Consider the following 14,191-nt stretch of genomic DNA (forward strand, 5'->3'; position numbering starts at 1 on the left):
AGAAAATATACAGACAACAACAAATGCAGTAAATCAAACATTAGTAAACAGGATCAGATGTAAGATCAATTCAGACAAAAATAAGAGAAACTGGACAAAAATCTCAGAAGAAAGCTTAGAAGAATATAATAACACCAGATACAGTGTAACGGGATTTGCCAAAAATCACTTACTGTATGGAAAAATGATCGAAATCACCCCTGAGGGAATAACGGAGAATAAGATAATCCTAAAAAGAGACAGAGAAGAAGCATTCAAAAATTCAGCAAGAAATTTCGAAATCAACAAACAAAAATACGATAAAAAAAAGACGAGAACACGAACTTAAAATTGGTGATATAGTCTTCACCCACAACGGAAACAAAATGAATAGAAATAAGCTGGAAGAAATTAGGAAAGGACCTTCCAAAATTCTAAGAAGGATTTCAAACTCTATACATGAAGTGGATAACGGTAATCCGAGATCCGAAGGGAATCTCTTCCACTCGAGTAAGCTGTCCCCTTACAGAGAAGATAATTAACGATGTAATTGTCAACACGAGGAGGGGAGATGTAAACTCCCCAGGGGAGTTCATGTAGGATAGGGATTCTGTTTGTTTTAGGGGTAGCACGACAGGCTGTGTTTCACGGACAGACCGATCTTCTTTTGTTTTACGGACGACCATTTGAAGAAGCACGTGTTCCCTAAACGGACGGACAGAGGGTTACATTAGAGAGACATCAAGGTTACAGAATAGTTGTTTAAGATTATAAAGACTGAAGATTTAAGATTTAAAGACTGAAGAAGAAAGATAGGTAGCTCAGGACGTTGAAAATCGATTCTCCATTTTCAGGTAAACATTGCACCAAAGACTTATTATTTCCCGTTTAGATAATCATCTTTATTGATTGTTATAGACGCATATTAATTGTTGTTCATTTTTGTATTTTATCAAATCACTTCATGATAAAAAAAACTCGATTTTCAGACTTCAGTGTCGATCCCTGAATTATCCAATTATTGAAACTTATATACATATGCATATGAAAATATTTCTCAAGTGAAAGAAAAGGATAACCAAACATTTGGATTAATTTTGTCAGTTTGCATTGTAGCGGCACATGAGCTGGAGGATAATTTGTATCATGTTGCTGTTTTGCCTGGGAGTATCAATATCGTTAGGATACACATAATGTAATAATAAATAAACTCCGGGTAAGACAATGTTGCGGCTACGTGCAATCGTCAAACAAATTCGAATTTAAATTTTCCGGCTTTCCCCTGACCAGTACAAATAAACGAAAACGATCGTAAGGTGACCAGTTTTCTCAGTTAATCTCGAACGATCTTATGAGCGATTTGTACACTGTCTTTAGCGAATATTGTCTGTACTTATTCATTTATTATTTTAAAATTTAACTTCGAATTATCTCGTCATTCGAAACTATTCTCTACAGCACCATGATTCTAAGTTGAACAGGTCAAGCTGTATAAGTACACGACTGATAGGAATGAAACAATCTTAGATCATCAGGAAGTAAAAGTAAGAAGAATGGAAGTATTCCGATGCATCGTTATCGTAATAATAAATTCATTCGCCGAACGACAACAGAAAGAAATAGACGTGTCTACGAAATAACTTTTCATCAGAGTTATTCTGTTTCGGAACAAGTTTCGATACGATTAGGTACGAACGGACCTTGTGGACGGTAAATCGTTCGGCCATCGTCCGTTGCGTGCAAAACAATCAGAGAGAAAAAGAAGGTTACCATGTCCGAGGTAGAAGAATATGAGGCAGCAGGAGATGCTGTTCGCGGTGGTTTGGTCGATCGTTGGAAACGATGAATTCCAACCACTCGACGAGTTTCGAGACTCTCGGGCAAGCAGCTCGAGGATCGAGCGTTTTCAACGGTGCAGCTTCGGCTATCATTTGGAGAACGAACTGAGCGATCGCCTGGTTTCTGGCAAGCGTGGATTTAATTACGTCGTAATTAGGTCGGCGGTTTCAGACGTCGCCGTTTGCAAAGGCTTCGATACGAATTAAAGGAAGGTGTTTCGACGTGGAAACGTTAAAAATCACAGCGAGATGGTAACTGTTCTCGGTTGCCATTATGCTTTGAGCTCGCATCACGTTTCCTAGCGGAGATCGTGAGCTGCGCTAAAAGTACACTTACGCGCAGAAACGATGCACTTTGTGGCAGCGTGGCCGTGCGAAGTTTTCGTTCGTCTGAAAGGCAGCATTTGATATTTTAAGCATCGAACGACCTAAGTACGGCGCGCAAAGCGCTTTTAACCCCACCGATTTTAGACGCCAGCCCATCCACGTTTCGGGTAAACACCGATCTCTACTAAAATGGCATGCTTCGATTTGTGCAACAAGAACGAATAAATAGAATCAATAAACCTCTCACCTGACGGCCGATGCTTACGCGCGTACATCCATCCGCTCGCTATCTAAATAAAGTGCCGCTGGTGAAACGGTAAACTGTTGCGCGAGAAACTCAACAAAAATATATAGCACAACTTGACCAACCCTATGTCGACAGAGTGGCGCTCGCGAGCAAGCGTATCATATTCAAACGTATCATCACACACGATACAGCGTCTGTTGGTCATGCAAGTTCGCAAGACAGAAGCGGTCAGCGTGCGTAAAACATGAATGTACGCGCATAAACACGCGTCCACGAGTTCGCGTTCGAACTTTTCCCAGCGTAGTACGCGTCGTTGGCGCAAGAAACAGAAGGGCAAGTACGTGGACAGCCGCGAAGAAAGCTCGAAGGGAAGCTTCGAGCCGGTCGAACGCGTCGCGTAAACAAATTTCCGAGTGAAAATCGAAGCGTGCGCGAAAGTTGGGCGGAAGTTTTGCGGAAGTACAGCTGCACCGCTGCGGCATCAGAGCCTATCTAGGCATGCGAAACGCGAAAACAAGCGGACGGCAGCTGCACGCGATCGATGTGGCATAGTCGAGACGTCTTCTCGGGAAAAACGCCCTTTGCGCTCTTCATACTTCCGAAGGAACGCGTTCGTTCGTGTTCGGCGGTGATTTGTCCTTTGGAAATGCCAAACGATCCTAACATAGCGACCCGGCACACTTTCGAATAATCAAGTAGAATCGCCGTCATCGTTCGTAGTATCCCGTTGGTTTGCCTGGCTGATTCGTATTCCACGTTCGAGTCAAATATTTCCAGTCAATTCGACCACTCGTTCGAACGCGTATTCTCATCGACCTTAACACGTTCAATGACATGCCAGTTTTACAGGATTTGGCAGTGGCGTCACGATGAATTTTTTTATTATGCCATGCATATAACGTTGAAATACTACCTATAAGATATATGTTACGGTATATAATCATCATTGATGAATTTATCTCACCGAGGTCACCGGTGACCCCCATCGCGCCGTACTTCAATTTCGCTCGATTCACTTATTTTTTTTTCGATCATAAATTACCTCGTATTGTTCGTTCGTGTTGCTAAATAATTCTTCTATGTTGTTACGTCCCGGGACCTACCATAAACCATAATCCATCTCTCGATCATACTTATTCGGACCCGCAATAATCCTAAAGAACCGTCACAAGATTTAGCATGTTTTACTTTACTGTCAAGGTCCTTAATTGCCGTCAAACATGTTTCAAATCGAAACATTCCTTACGGTTATTGTTTATTACGGTAAAACACGCAAAAATCCGGTTTTTCCCATGTTTCACAGCCATTGGTCGGGGGAGCACATAATAGATCTGTATTTCATGTATCAAAAAACTATTTTTATATGTTTTATACTTCGTTAATTTCGTCACACCATTGTAGTAACGATGGTAATAACAACAAATTTATAATTATTGACATTTGTGCAAGTTATGTATTTCTATCAATCTTGGTGCGCCGGTCACGTAACGGCGTCACGGCCAGGTTGAGCGACGGTCACCGGTGACCCCCACACAGGCACGGCCAAGTTGAGCGCCGGTCACCGGTGACCCCCATGGCATTCAGCGTGTTAAGCACGCCTTGAATCGTGTGATGCGATTACGAGCGATTAGAGTCCCCTTAGAAACACGCGAAGGCGATATTTAAATCGGTGCAAGGTAATAAACTTGCATAACACTCCGCTCTGTCAATCCATTTTTCCCCTTCGATCGCGCAGCTTCCCGATAAACAATTTTCCCGGCGCTTTACCGGCCCCTGGTAAAATAAATCGCATCTCGACCAAACATCCTGCCCGTCCACTTAGAAATAACGAGGGTAGAAAAACGAATTCCCTGTCTGTTTGAACGCCACGTCCTCGCTTCCAGGCTGCCGAATAAATGGCATCCGTTTTCGTTGTCATCGATGCCGGCGCACGAAGGAAATTTTCGCTCGCAAGACGGACGCAGTCGCATACGCTGCGATCGATGCACTGTGTGATTTTTCCCAATGGCCGAAAACCGGAAAGGAGTACGAACAAACCTTTTCTCGTACGAGCCGAGGTTTCTCATCGCGATATCACGCTGGCCAAGTACCGAAATACCGTGTCGAACGAGCGACTGTAAAATCGAACGATCTCGTAGGAAGTCGAGGAGCAAAGTAAACCATGGGAATAACCATGGGGCTGGGAAAGGAATTTTACTGAGACTGAAACATTCGAATATTCAGTCTTCTTGTCGATACCGCTGACTCGACGCAACGCGTCGGTTTACCGTTCGATTCGCTCAGATCGTTTAATCATTCGTCATACTATCGCTGGAAGCTCGCAGATAACGTTTAATTCGACTCGTAATTTATTCACGACGTAACTGTTTGGAACAAAAAAATATAGCATACATCTGAGCGATTGGCAGCGAGATCCACGTGGTTATCAATAACCTTCTTTTCAAAAAACGATCTAATAGTAGCATGTATAATTTGGTGTATTACGTAACGCTCCCTAGATAACCAGGTTGAAAGCATTTTCAGATTCCATCCCAGAACAGCACAATTGCTATATTCAACCTTCGCCAACCTCTATCGCTAGATCGAATTATTTGCTCGACAGACACGAAATATAATTCACCACGACACACTGTACCGATTTATTATCGGAATTTACTATTATGAAGAGTTTCGTCCGGTATCATCGGTGTACTGGAAACACGCGCAAGAACGCGATCCTATTTAATACGAGCACGATACGTTTCACGGGTATAAATATCATTTGCCGGAGGAACAGAATTCCACGACGTTCCTCTCTCCACGGATATAAGCCAGGGAGAGAAAAAAAGGGGCGAGGTAGGCTGACGAACGAGCTAGCTGCCCCGTTTCCCCTCTCACGACATACACTATCACACCCCTAATTGCACTGCACGTTCGAGCCATATCGGATGAGTGTAGCAACCGGTTCACCATACGAGAATAATTCTATGAATTCCCCTTAGACATGTTTGTCACGCGATCCTGCCACGTTAACGCGCGTACCGTCTCTCAATTACCGCCGCGGATTATACGCCTTTCAACCTATTTTCCACCCTTTAGATCCGGCTGAAACAGTTGGCGATTATACAAGCGCGCGGCTATCGCACGCAAATTCGCCGATTCGTCGCACTGCTCCAATCTTTCGATCTCCTACAAACGAGACGACTCGGTTGGTCAACGAGTGGACGAGGTTCTGCAACGAGTCAGGCTCGCGATCGAAAATGGTTACGTAAGTTCGTTAATCGCGCGACAAACGGCCGATACTTTGTTCGTATCGACTCGGTTCAACTTAATTCTTGACGAGTGGCGGCCGTTCGAGCATCGCACCGCCGAGCGAAATTCAACGAAACGGACCAGGAGGATCAGGTTATCGTTCGATGTATCTTTGTTATCTTTCTACCGTGGCAAAGAAACATTCGAAATATACATCGCGATAAGCGAAATGTTCGTGTAATTGGACTACCCTGGCGAAGAAAATTAGTTTCGGACGAACGACCGAGACTATGCTCGGATTGTCTGCGAAAAAATAGCGTTTCGCTAAAAGCGTTTACCCGTCGGCTAATTGCAGGCACGCAATCGATGTTCCGAATTAGAAGTACGAAAATAGAATCTGTGTATTCGTGCAGAACACGGGAATCGCGTTATCGTAGGTCGATGTACTCGTCTTAATTTCAGCTACGAGGCTCGATTCATAAAACGCTGTCGATAACCTTGAACACCTGCGAAGAGCGTAATCCGAGGAAAATCGTTTCTCCAATGCCGATATTCGATCCCTTTGAAGAGGGAAAGCTGCTACGGTGAACGAACAGCACCGTTGCAAAACAATGGACAAATTTCGAGCAACCAGACGGTAAACAGTGCGCGAGCGCGACGCGACGACTCCGGAAAAACGTACAGTTTCCTCGATGGCTGATTGAACAACAAAAGAATCAAACGACCGTTCACCGCGCTAGCTGGCTGCAGCTCGTAGCGCGCATCAGCCTTCGCTTACAAAGGAAAAAAGAATCGTCGTGTCGACCATTGTAATTACGCGAGCCACTGTATACAATTTACATTGGATAGCGATAATTAACGCGTTGTTACCTTCCGCGTTTCCTTTGTACAATTGCTTCTTCTTAATTTACACCGATCTTAGCTTCATCTATCACGTCGAAAGTTGAAATTGGAATGACAATAATATTTCTTTAACCCATGCAATTTTAACGCCAATCGTTCATTTCCATTTTGATCGATCGAAGATCCAGGCATTTTTTGCACGGACTGCGATCGAGATGTACGTACGTTCGAGCGATTAATTTAAGCCAAACGTTGGTATACAAAAGTTTCCAATTATCGGTCGAACCGTCAAGAATTATGAAACAGTGTTGGTGTAACCGAGACGATTGATAGCTTGGTAAGCCAGGTCCTGTCGTATTTGTCGGCGACACGTGCGGCTGTACGAGACAAATTCCTGTACGCGTTACCCCTTGCTGTGCGAGGTGATATTTCAGCGGGCTCTGATCGCATGCCAAGAACAGGCGTTTCGAAGGCGGCAAAACAAAGGTTCGCGAGGAAAACGAGACAGCGATCGAAAGCCAGTGTAAGAAAGAAGACGCGATTAAACAACGACAGTTTACACCGATAAACTGGATTCGTGCTCGTTTTGGCAGCGAACTGCGATTAAAAGGAAACGATGGAATGGGCGATGAACGGCGGCGCGTGTAACCCGAATTTAACTCGAAGAAAAAGGGAAAAAGACGCGTTTCTAAATTTATTCCGCGGTCTCTCGGAATCGATAACGAATGCAACATAAACGTTTCTCGTGTATCAAATCCTGGCCTATTTACGATCTGCAGCGACTCAAGAACTTGAACTAGTTAATCTTACTGTGGAATACGTACGATTGCTGATAACTATATGAATTTGGATCTCAACCAAACGTACAAAGTTCTGTTTGCACGCGGCGCTGATTCGCAAACAAATTAGCAATGCCTTTCTCGCCAAAATAACGCGAAATTCGCGTGGATCGTTTCGTCTCGATCTAAAGGAGACGACGTGGCAGCGAGACAACTTTCAAGGTCGTGCGAAAGTTGCACGAGTTTGTTTAAAAAAAAAAAAAGAAAAAAAAGATAAAAGTTACAGCAACAACGATAATCCGATGTTCAGTACATTACTCTAGCACGTGTACTGTTATTCACCGATTTCATTTGGCAATTTCCAGTGAAATATTTACAGAATATCGCTCGAACCTTATCGATCTTCACGCACGATTTACCTAACGAAACGATTAAACCAAACGATAAAAGTACAACTAAATGCGAGAAGAAATTGCTGAAAGATAATGGTGCAAAGATCGCTCGGATTTGCCAGTTACTAACGTGACGACGTCCGACGTAAACGACGATATATGGCTTACCGATAAATCGAGATAGGCAATATGCTTCTGCGTGAAAAGAAATAAGGCGACGTGACGTCCAAATGACTAAACGCGGAAAAGATTCGATCGCTTAACAAATCATACGAGCATCGTAAACGTTCTTCGTCTTGGCGTTATTAGGTCGCGAGCGAGCGCATTTGAAATTCAAATGTAGAAAGTTAAGGGAGTGTCAGCGGACACGCGGCAAACAATTTCCTCAGACGTTATGCAACATTTAACGGCGCAGAGAATTTCGCAAACGGCGCGCCAATTACCCTTCAATTTTTTTAAATCTTTCGTTCCCTTCCTTGTCCTATAGGACACGTATCCTCCGGCAGTTGCGTAATTCCAACGATACGCCGCCTCGTCGACGGTCATCGGGTTCAAACAGAAAGAATTTTCGCTTTCGCAAGCTTCGTCATTAACTTTATATCTGACTGTCGCGGGTCGTTCGTTGCACGCGCAAGCTCGCACGCGTGTCTCGATCGAGCAATTTCTGCCTCTTGCGAGAGATTGCTGTAGGTTGGATGGATGAATTTTAATTAACAGGAACGACCACAGAGGAATGCAGAATCATCGGTCATTCGATTCGCGGGTAACGCGTTGCACGAGATTCTTGTCGCGAGGAACGCGATCCTCTGACCATCGCATCTTGGTTCACGCGTGTTCCAAATATCTGGCCGCTTCTATCTGCAGCCTTTCGAGACGTCGTCGATGACGTTTATCCCGTGAAGCTTCGTGGCAGTTCGATCAACGGCCAAAACAGCAGAAACACCAAACAAACATACAAACGTGTAGACAAACGAACGGGCAGACGTACGAATGGACGGACAGACAGATGTACGACACAAACACAGAGAAGCCTGGCGGATCGGAGAGTTCCGATTAAATTGGCGACAGTGAGGGTATTACAGCGCTGGCGATAAAACAGATAAGAGGGAAAGGCAGAGGCAAGGTAAAGGGGTACACGTAAGGATGTTGTGCGTGACAGTGCGTTCGTTGGGAGACTATGGTGGACTCACCCGCCAGCAACCAGGATCATCTGCATGTTGCATGGAGGCGGCCTCTTTGTCGCTTTTTCGCAGAGGGGGCAGTCCGCAGCGGTGAGTCCTCTAGTTTCGCATGCGGTGACAGAATATAGCTATAGAGTGGTAACTAGAGACAAACAGACGGACGGAAAAAGAAAAGAAAGTCGATGTCCTGCTTAAAGTATCCGATCTCTTATCGTCTTGCGCGCGATCGATCTCCGTGTTCATCGATGGGACAGCGTGGCGCTCGCGTCCATCAAAAATTCACGGTTGTCGCCGAGATCTTGTGAGACAACGTTTATGGAAAGTTTGAAAGCACCGCGGTTACCATCCCTTGATCTATTTAGTCATTTCTCGCGGGAGAACGTCGCCGAGATTCTCCAACTTTCGCCAACTTCCAAGCCATCGTATATTTTAAGCAGGGATAGAAAAGGAAAGAAAGATAGACAAGTATGGAGAAAAAAGTTGAGTAATACTCGCTAAAATATATATATATATATATATATATATATATAGATATGTACGTATATGATACACGTACTCTTATATATATTATATATTATATATCATATTGAGTTGGCAACTAAGTGATTGCGGATTTTGCCATTAGGTAGTAATGATAAAATCCGCAATCACTTAGTTGCCAGCCCAATATGTACACAAATATATAATACATAAATATATATATATATATATATATATATATATATATATATAATATGTATATGTATATGTATATAGGTATATACGGTCTAAGATAGTGGCGAGAGAAAGATATCGAGAGCAATGGAAATGGAAAGAAATGAAAGTAAAAGAGAAACTCTCTACGTAGAGTAATAATTAAGTAATAATTATGTGTAAAGGGATGGTCGTGTCGGTTGTTCCGTGACGGATCAACCTTGAAACCAGGGGCTCGTTGGCCGTCCTCGCGAGGCAACGAGGAAATCGTTCAGAAATGTTGCGAACAAAGTTCTTTCGTCGACGAGATCGACCGTGCACCGAAATAAATACGGCGCGAAACTTTCGCCATTTTTCGTAGAATGAAGCTCGTTTGAGAAACGAAGATCGAAAACCAGATTCGCGGTAACCTTTCGATAAAAGACCGTTTACAGCGAAACGGTAATTCGAGCTAACAGCATAGGAACGCGAAACTCGAGTCTGCCGTTATCTTGAAATAACATTTTTTTCACGGCTCGTTGGTATCGATACGCGTGCTACGGTCTCCCCACTTCGTCTAACTGTTTCCTTAAAACTTTCAACGATCCGGAAGGTTTACGTATTAATCCTCGATCGAAACAGCATTTTCGAACGGCATGGTTTCATGTTCTAGATTCCCCGTGTTGTTTACCGTGCTGTTTATTTATCGCCGGATAAACAGAAATTCCGTTAACTGTACAGGTAGATGCGATCATTTTCCACGCGCCGTTAAATTATTTCCTGTCTCTGGACGAAATAAACTACAATAACAGAGACAACACGATAAAATAGGGTTTTCGAATAATAAAAGTACCGTGGTTCGATTGATGCAGCTGGTAAGTCAAGAATCGAAAGGAAATCGTCCAGGTAAAAGATGTTTGAGCAGTGGTGTGGAAAGAGAGTTCGCAAGGATAAAGGAAAAGGCGATAGAGCAAAAGTAGGATCTCGAGATCTTACGTAAAGGTAGCCTGAGCGATTCCTCGTCGTACTCGCGCGACGACCAATGACGAAAGGGTTTCAAATTGACTCGGAACGATCCTTCTGTGTGTAACTATATGCTTCGTGTCACGCAGTGCACGCGCGTGGATGTGTGCCTGTATGTGTGTAAGTGTGTCTGTGTGTGTGTGTGTGTAAACGCGTAACAGCGTAAAGTAGATAGATAGAGAAGAGAAAAGTACAGTGGCTAACTGGCGATGGCCCAGCAGATCGCCGTGACAGCCCGCACTATTGTACCTTCCCGCATGTTGCGTTTATTACCACGAACCCCCGTGTGTCCCACGCACGTCCTAGGACAGCCGGTGGTGTGTGTGTTATGTGTGTGCCACTTACGAATATTCTTCAACCACTGTCACACCGTACACTGCCGCACAACGGTCACGAATGGCCCGACGACGATGTTCGATAACGCGCGATCCTTCGGCCTGTTCATCGTCGGCGACCAGGCACAACGTTCATTATGCCGCGACAGGCGAGTCCACAAGATCCACAGAATCGTACGTACGGTGGAAACGGTTTGCTCGATACACGATGGAGTTTCGAGACGAAGGATGGCAAAGGACGCGAGGAGTGAAGAAGCAGGTTGCGAGAAAGAATGACCGTGACTGTCGTCGGTCGTGTTCACTGGCACACGCGTCGGTGGTCGCCACGCAGTCGCGAAACACAGCGGTCCTGTTTCAACGAAAGTGCGAGCGGAACGCGAAAACTCGGCGAGACTGTGGCCGCCGCACCGTGTCTCTGTGTGTATCGGGCCGAGCGGCGCAATCACCGTTCCCCGTGTCAGCTGATCGGCGACCGACCACCAGCTTCGCACTGCGTTCTCCGCGCCAGCGAACGGATCGTTTCGACGCGGCGTGTCGCGCGCGCTTCGAACTTTCTCCGGCAGCACACGCACGCACCACCGCTGCACCACGTTTCAACCAGCGTCCCAGCACCACGAGAACAATTGTTTGGCGGCGTAACTTGACCAACGAGCAGCGACAAAGTGGGAGAAAAACGGTTTTAGTGGATATCGAACCGCGGCGGCATCATCGGCTAGTCCGTTCGTTTCGTCGCGCTAGACGAGTCCACCTCGACCAAGGACGTTCCAGGAAATTCGAACGCGGTCGTGCAAGGCATTCTCAAGGACGGCGAAAGCATTCGAAGACGTTGGCGGCTGACAGCGGGTAGTCGGCAAGGGGTGAACCGTACGGCGGAAGGATGGCATGGGCGAAGGCAAGGGAGCTACAAAACACCGATAAAGCGTACCGTCACGCAATCATTTAATTTAATCGCATCCTGGACACGAGTTCGCCTCGTGTAACCGCGTTCGCTTCGTCCTCGTTCTCGATTTCGTCCACTATCCGCTCGGTCGGGTTAACGAACACCGCGAAACCACCGCCTTCTCGATCGAAATTTAAAGCGGAGGGAAATATGGAAAGAAGGCGAACGCGATCCTATGGAAAAAGTGGAAGGGGTGAACAGAGAGAAGGGGAAAGGGCAAAAAGGAACGGATACAAAAACATTTGGCAAGCGCTGGTCACATTCTCCACCGAGAAAACCACTGCCACGCGGTCTGTCGATTCGATTAGCTCCGTTAAACCGTGTTTTTCGCCGTTTCAACAGCCACGAAATTTTCTCTCCTGCTTCCACCTTGCCCTTCACCCCCACCCCTTCCCCGTTAGTTTTCCGCGAGTCGAACGAAGCACGCTGACGGTCCGACGAAAAACGCCAAGGTACGTTGGCGTCCGAGTGGAGTATAGGTCACAGCGTGGCGTCACGCGTTCTCTTAATTTGTCCGCGCGAACGCTAGACGGGTCCACTTTGGCGCGTGATCCCGGCCAATCTGGAAAATCGTGGAAATCGGGTCGAACGGTAGCGATAAAGTGTCGCGGCCACCGAGATCGTCGAGGTAAGTGTAAGCGCCGCGAGAACACTGACGAAGGTTTGTCGGCACCGAGCCGAGCTGACAACAAAGGGAGGACAGGAGGGTAGAAACGTGGACACGCGACGCGGAACACAGGTGACACAGGACAAACGGGGAAACGTAAGAGGAAGAAGAGGAGGGACGGTGGAAGCAGCGGGCCGCAGAGTATTCGAGCACCGCGAGATACCACACACTGGCGCACACAGAGAGAGACGGTTGCTTCGACGACGACGACAACGACGACGACGCGACGCGACGACCACGTTTCCCCGCGTTTCGTAGGTTTCTGAATCGTCGAGCCGGACGTGCGTGTCGCGAGACCCTCGTAGATACCAGAAAAGGATGAAACGACCGACAGGGTAGGGGCGAAGAAGTAGGGATTGTGGGGCAGGCGGGAGATGGGAATGGGAGGGAGAACAGCGGGAAGATGGTATAAGCCGAGGGGTACGAAAGGAACAACCACGGAGGATGAAGGAATGGAAACGGTGGTGGAAAGATGGTGGAACGACGGAAAGCGGTAGCTGGAAGAAGCAGCTGCAATGAGAAAGAGAAAAAGGTGAAGAAGCGCGTGAAAAGTGGCGGAACTACGAGGAAGAATGACCGCAGGCGTTTAAGCGGCTACGCGAGGTTCGCGTACGAGAGACAGTCCCGCGCCTCCGTCGAGTTAAAACGGTGAGGTGTTTGTGCGTTTACGGGTACGGACAGACAGAGAGACGTAGTAGGTTGGACCTGGTGGGACAGGGCGGTAAAGGACGGTGGAGGTGCCAGGCTTGCTGCTTGGAACCGCCGCGGCGCGGCGGCGTTGCACGGCGGCGCCACCGCCGCTGCAAAATCTCTCCCTCACGTTTCGCTTTCCTCGCCCCTGCCTCTATCCTATGTTTCTCTGGCTCTAACTATCTTTCAACCGCCCTATGCCTCCTCGCTATTTTCACTATTTCCATCTCTCTCCCTCTCTCTATTTTTCTCTGTTCACCATGCGTTCGTAGTTTTCGAGCAACGTCTTTGTTACGGCGATAGTTGCGTCTCGCTTGGTCGTACGGTCAGCTTCCAAAGAGCAAGCGAAGAGAAGTACGAAATGGAGGAGGGTGGGGTTTAGTTGGGCGTGCAACGTGTGGCTGTGGCGTTCGCGGCACACGTTCACGCTCGATCCCCGTTACGCTCGTAGTCGCTGATTCGTGGCTGTATCTGAGACCGGGTTTTATCGCGTTTGTATATGCCGAAACGGGTTTGTGCGCACCCGTGGGTGCGCGTAAATGTATGAACGGCGAGGTAGAATGTACGGCCGCGCGCTCACCGTCCCACCCAACCGGCCACCCACTCGACCATCTATCCACCTCGTCCCCGCCACACCGCCTCCGCTGCTGCTCGTGCGTGGAGTTCCAAAGTCGATATCTAGCCACACTGGCAACTCCAGTATTATCCTCGAATACTTTCCAACCGCCCTTCAGGATTTCCGAGTGTCTTGCGGCGATTTATTCCGTCGCAATAGCCTTATTTGCTTCGGCCTCTCGATCAAGCGACGCGACGCGATGTGATGCAACGCCGCAGGCTCAGCCCGCTGCGCGAAACGGCCCAATCCTCCCTTCGATGGGATAAAGGGATTTGGAAGGTCGCGTGGCGCTACGGCCAACGCGCAATGAATGGATCGTAAGAAGCAACGGTAGCAGTGTAGCCTTCGTGCAAAATTGTTGCTCCGTGTAATCCACTAGCGACGATACGGAGAACTTAATCAGAATTCTGCCCGGAGGAGACGCCCGGCAA

At 46.9% G+C, this 14,191-nt stretch overlaps 1 long non-coding RNA gene across 1 annotated transcript in view; it reads left to right on the top strand.

Moving 5' to 3' along the window:
• LOC126922840 (uncharacterized) overlaps positions 1-14,191 on the top strand; it is a 177,417-nt gene that overhangs the window by 108,217 nt on the left and 55,009 nt on the right. The window lies entirely within an intron of this gene.

Source organism: Bombus affinis, chromosome 1 (genome assembly GCF_024516045.1).
Source record: "Bombus affinis isolate iyBomAffi1 chromosome 1, iyBomAffi1.2, whole genome shotgun sequence".
In the NCBI taxonomy this organism is placed as follows: Eukaryota; Metazoa; Arthropoda; class Insecta; order Hymenoptera; family Apidae; genus Bombus; species Bombus affinis.